The following is a 6,000-nucleotide window of genomic DNA, read 5'->3' as shown; positions in this document are numbered from 1 at the left end:
TGAGCCTTGGGTGAAGGACGCGAGCCTCCCAAAATAATGCGGGAAATAATAGTCATAAAAAGCGAGTATAATACTGTTAATTGAAATCCAAAAAGTATTCCAATAAGGTTGTACCAAACTTAAGGGGGTTGTAGGGGACATTGCAGTGAACAATTTTTGAACAGAGACCCCTAGTCAAAAATGAGCTATTTTGTACAAAAACTTAATGTTAGCTGGTTGACACCAAAAGACTTCGGTATTTAATTCATTCTTATTAAAAATAAAACAAAAATACATTATAATAAAACGTCAAAGCAATCACCCCCAACCTTGTTACATAAATTTGCTCTTTTAATTATTGAATCGCGCACACTTTGTAAGCTGTACGCATCTTCCTGCTCAAAAAGACACACTGCCATCGTTCCTCCCAACAATATTTCTTGAGTAACTACAGGAGTTTAATACTTCAACGACTTGATGTAATCTCAAAGAAAAGAATTCAACGGGCTTAAATCGGAACTTTGCACTGGTCATTTGATAGGTTTGCCTCTTCTGATCCATCGCCCATAAAAATATTGACTCGGATGGTTTGGATATTGGTTTAGAAGTACACCGTCATGTTGAAACCACATTCTACCCTGTATATCTATAGGGACGTGCTCATTGTCCAATAAATCAGGAAGTACGCCGTACAGAATATTTAGGCAGATGTTACCAGTTAGCCAAGGTTGAAGCAGGAACGGGCTAATTGAGAAGTCGCCAACAATATCGGCCCATATGTTAATGGAAAATTGGTTTTAATAAACGTTTATTCATGCGGTGTGAGGATTATGTGACTGTTAAAACTATCGAAGCGCCCGTCCTTAGAGAAACAAGCCTCATCGCTAAATAGAATTATCGAATTAAGATCCGATTGGTTTGCGATACGTTGCAAAAACCATTAGTAAAAATATGCCCATGGCTAGTAATCTTGCGGGGCTAGTGCTTGCACTTTTTAAGGTGGTAAGGATGTAAGAGCTACTCGTGAAGTACCCGTCACACTATTTGATGGGCAGCATTCATTGAAACTTGTTCCTCAAAGGCCACTGTTCGAACGGTTCGTGAATGTCATCGATTTCTTCATCTGCCTTAAGACTGCCCGTTTTTCGTAATCAATTATGGATTGTCGAAAATATATTTCGAAATGAATGTCGGCGATTTGAAAAACTCTTAGCTTCTCTAACGTTGCATCTTGCTTCGCCATAAACCAGATGCATGTCTGCATACTTTTCAAACGTAAATTGGACTATTTTCACAGTTCAAATGCAAAAAAATTGTCGCCAGAGATACGAATAGGAAGCATTTAATTTGCTGTAATTACGATTAAAATCAATGTTTAACGACATCGAGTTTAGGAATGCAATTGATAAACTTGTATCAGGAGACGAAAAGCGTTTATTATTATTTTTTGAAATTCTATTTACTTAAGTTGAATATCGAAGGCTTTTCAACAAAAATTACTCGGAGCTTAAAACTTCTCATTTTTAATTATACAGAAATTGTCACCGCAATGTCCCCTACAACCTCCTGAAGTTTGGTACAACACACTGTATATTGTAGGTTATACACCAAATTTTCAGATTTTTTCTAGTTATAGTTTTCCCATAATCATCGATCCACAGGGTACCCGGTGGAACATCCTGTATACACCTTATCATTAGTAATGAACAATGGTCGTTGAGTATAATATTGTATTAGCTATTTATGGCCATATTCCCTCGGGAGGCAAACATTTCCCTTGGGAAATAATGGCAATCATAAAAATCTCATTTAATGATGTACTATTGTGAAATTCTTATGAGCGTTATTCTTCATTCTCCTAGAATCTCATTCTCATTATACTACCCTACGGACTAAATATCCTGAAACCTCTAGGGAAGGAATCATTTAACCGAAAATCTGAACATAAGAATACATGAACATAAAGACATACATTTTGCTGATACGCAAGCATCCACGCCCATACCTCGATTGACAACCGATTACAATTGGTAAGTAGGGGTTATTACTGGACAATAGCTCGTCCGATCCGTAACCGATTATGTTACTTCTGAAATTAGTCACGATGCTTTTTACGTTAAGTCATTTCAATAAATTGTATTATTGAATTTTAAGGGTTAATTAAACACCTTTTCTTCAGCCATTAGGCCTAGCGTGCGCTAGCGATTTTCTGTCGTTCGAGTAAAAACTCGCAATCATAGGTACACGTATACGGGGTGAGTCGTAACGGATCTCACACAGATCAGATGTATGTAGGGGAATTCAAAATATGACGACTTATTGATTTTTTTCTATGGTTAATGGTTGAAGAGATATTGACCTCCACAATTGGCTTGTTAATAGAATATTAAATATCCTCGAAAATTATTCTAGTTTTATTATATGAGTGCAAATAATTTTAACGAACAAATTAGACTAGCGATGCCTCATATAACTTACCAAAACTTGGGAGAAGGCTGTATCAGCAGAGGAACGTTTGTCCCTTTAATTTTTTAATATAAAGTGCAGATCTGTTTTCTATCGCTAATATTAATTGTTCACTGTAGATAACACCCAAAATTAAATTCGACTGATCTGCCATTATTACATTACGTATCATAAAAATTGCAACACCTAGAATGAATGCATTAAATTCCTATAATTGATCAGATTTGACATATGCATACCACAAGAAGTGCTAGAACCAGTAGGTATACAATTCATTCAGCGTATTGAAAATGTGCTTTTCCAGCAAGACAAAGCACGGCCACATATTGCTCGTGTAACTATGACTGATCTACAGCATTGCAATGTTAATGTGCTTGCTTAGTCTCCACACTCTCCTGATCTTTCCCCCATAGAATACATATGAGGCATGAGAGGAAGAAGAGTTACCACCCTGGAGCAGCACCGCGTACTTTAGCAGAGTTATGAAATACCATTCAAGTTGCCTGGGATATACTACCTCAAGAGGACATCGACGGTTTGCTTAGAAGCATGCCCAGGCGAGTTGCTGAGTGTGTAAATTCACAAGATTCACATTATCAGATTTTTAAAGACTCTTTGATTGACTCAAAGTTACATGATTTATTTTACACAATGTTGTTAATATATTTACAAAGTTTCATTAAAATACGTGCCTTAGTTCTAGGCGTCGCAATTTTTATGATAAGTAGTATATTATCGTTCAATTGAAATTCAAATCTAAAAACTCAGTTTGGCTGCCAAAGCACCAAAAAATGTTAAAGCTACTATTGAAAAACAGGAAATGCTTACAGGTCTATGATAGTTATGAATATTTCATTTTAACCTGCGACAATAGAGTCGCAGGAAAAATAGAGCGAGTTGCACCTTTTTAGTCGCAAGTGCGCGCCAGTCCTTAAAATGCAACTCGATCGTACAGGCCTGTAAGTTTGATGGAACTTAACTAAAGAACCTCTTGTAACTTACATTCATCAAATAGTAGCAGCAACTTATCAAAATTAGTCTAACGCAGACGGAAATGGCTTTTCACTCTAGCCTAAAGAGACTAGCTCCTCTAAAGTATCACCAGTAAAACGTTATGAATATAAATTGGATCACTTGTGCCGTAAATCATGCGACCTCATGATAAATCATGTGTGAGTGCTTTTGTAAAGTGACATATTTCCTCTGCATGGCTAATAGAAGCACGAGCCGCATTTACTTATCTTCGGTTATAGGCGCAATGGAAATTACGACTTGCGCATAGCATACAAGAATAATTAAATTAAGACGTATCTTATTAACTGCTTGACTGAAGAAGAAGCAACGGGAACTTCCATGTGTACAAGCTGCCTGAAAATTTATCGTACAAGCGTATAAGTTACAATAATCGTCTTAGTTATTATGGTTAAGTGTAAAACATTTCTTCGCCTACATTGGAGCACAATCCTGTACCCAATTAACCGTGGTAGATTGTATACGATCATATTACCTCTGAATTACGATCAATGTTAACATGAGCATACGTAGATCAGTGGCGTTCATCGTGAGGACAAAAATCCCCGTTGTGTCCACGATTGTTCCAACGATTTAAATAAAAAAACCGGGCCCTCTATCTTATGTAGGAATAACCATACAATGGCCTAATAATGTATGCCTTAAAGCAGTTTCAGCTTAAAGACGCGCATTTTTTGAATAGCTGCAGTTCATTACAAGCAAACACAATGCGCATTCTGCTAATGCGTTGAATTCGGAATATTCGGTTTGAAATTACCACCCAGTAAATTTAAACCGGCTTATTGTGCAAATTTTATGGCAGGAGGATGTTCGTACAACGGGCCCAATGATTGGAAATTACACAAAGCTAAAGCATTCTAAATCAATTTCTAAAGTGACATTAACATTCGAATATGGCCTAGAGACAATGCCCCACCATGGTCCGTGTGTGTTTTATAACCACATAATAATGGAGAATTTATGTAGATTTCCTGCTTAATTACAATCATCAGGCAGTAAAACTTTTAAGTCCCGATTCTTTAAAGTCATATAATGAAAATATATGGTGCATCGAATTACAATAAAGCTCGGATGGTTTACTAGGCGAAATGATTTTAATAGATCGTAGCTGAGATTGCTATAGCAAAGCGCGTGATTAAAGCGGAATTGACAGTTACGAGGGAACCCCCCGTGATTTTGTAGAGTTCACTCGTTTCTCTATTAAAAAACTCTTAAATCAAAACGTCTCTAATTAAAGCTTAATGATCACAATGTTTAGAGCCAAATCCGTAACTTATTTGAATGTGAGACGTGGGAAGCCCGAGGCAGGATAAAACACAAATAAGAACATAAACTGAGTAATGAAGCAGTAATTAAGTTTGAAAGATGCAATAAGATGTAAGGGCTATACAGGGTGTTCTATGGTTACGAGTATACAGGATGAGGCAGAAGGAATCGGCCAACACTAAACTAGAAATGCTAGACACCGATTGTGATTGAAGTCAACTTGGCTTATATCAATGTCGCTGGTTTCAAAACTACAGCATGTTCAAAGGTTAAATTTTATTCTGAAATTTCTCAATAGTTAAGATAAATCTGAAAATCGGTAGTTGTATGTTTTTTGTGTGAGAATTATGAATTTTAAGCTTATTTTGGCGTTACTCCCAGAAGACGCTAGTTTCACCGTGTTACACACATCGAAAAAGTTCTGCGCCTCCAGTAAATTATAGGAATAGAGTGATGGTATTGGTATTAGCATTAGAGACAGTAACTAAAGTTTGAATACAAATTGCGTAATGAAGAAATACAGAACTTATTAAAATACAAAAAATCTCTTTAATTTCTTTGCGTTAATTTTATTAATACGGTCAATAAAGGGTTATACCGCCTCTTACAAGTCGACAAACTCTTACCCGGCGGGGCATACTGTCGACTGTCATTGAAGCGTTGCCATTCACTATTTTCTCATTACTCAATTGTAACCTGTTGAAGCTCCTCAATATTTTGCGGCTGATGCCTACAGCCTCCTTCAGTCGATTCTGCGTATGTTCAACTGGATGCATGTCGGGCGAGAATGCTGGCCACTCCAACCGTTCAATCCCTACTTCTTGAATGCACTTATTGACGATTCGAGCAGGATGAGGCCGAGCGTTATCGTCTTGCAGGACAAACTCATTACCAAAATTTTGATGGAAGGGCTTAACAATAGGTTTTAGGATAGTGTCCAGATATAGTGCAGCTATCATTGTGCTCTGGATTGGGATGAGCTGCGTGCTGTTTCCGTAGATGATACCACCCGAGAACATTGCAGAACCGCCCCCTTGTTGCACATGAGGAATAGCGTGTCGTAAATATTCAGTATATCCAGGTTCTTTCCACACACGTTGGCGATGGTTATCAAGCATTATACAGATTCGCACTTCATCCGTAAAAAATACACCAGCGATGCAGATCCCACATCTCATTTGCTCTTGCCTAGGCGCATCGTGCTGTACAGTGACGTGCCGTTAAAGCTGGTCCTCGCCACAAACGTCTTGCACCTAA

Source organism: Euwallacea similis, chromosome 4, assembly GCF_039881205.1.
Source record: "Euwallacea similis isolate ESF13 chromosome 4, ESF131.1, whole genome shotgun sequence".
Lineage (NCBI taxonomy): Eukaryota > Metazoa > Arthropoda > Insecta > Coleoptera > Curculionidae > Euwallacea > Euwallacea similis.
The sequence above is the reverse complement of the archived record's forward strand: the minus strand, read 5'-3'. Positions refer to the sequence as shown.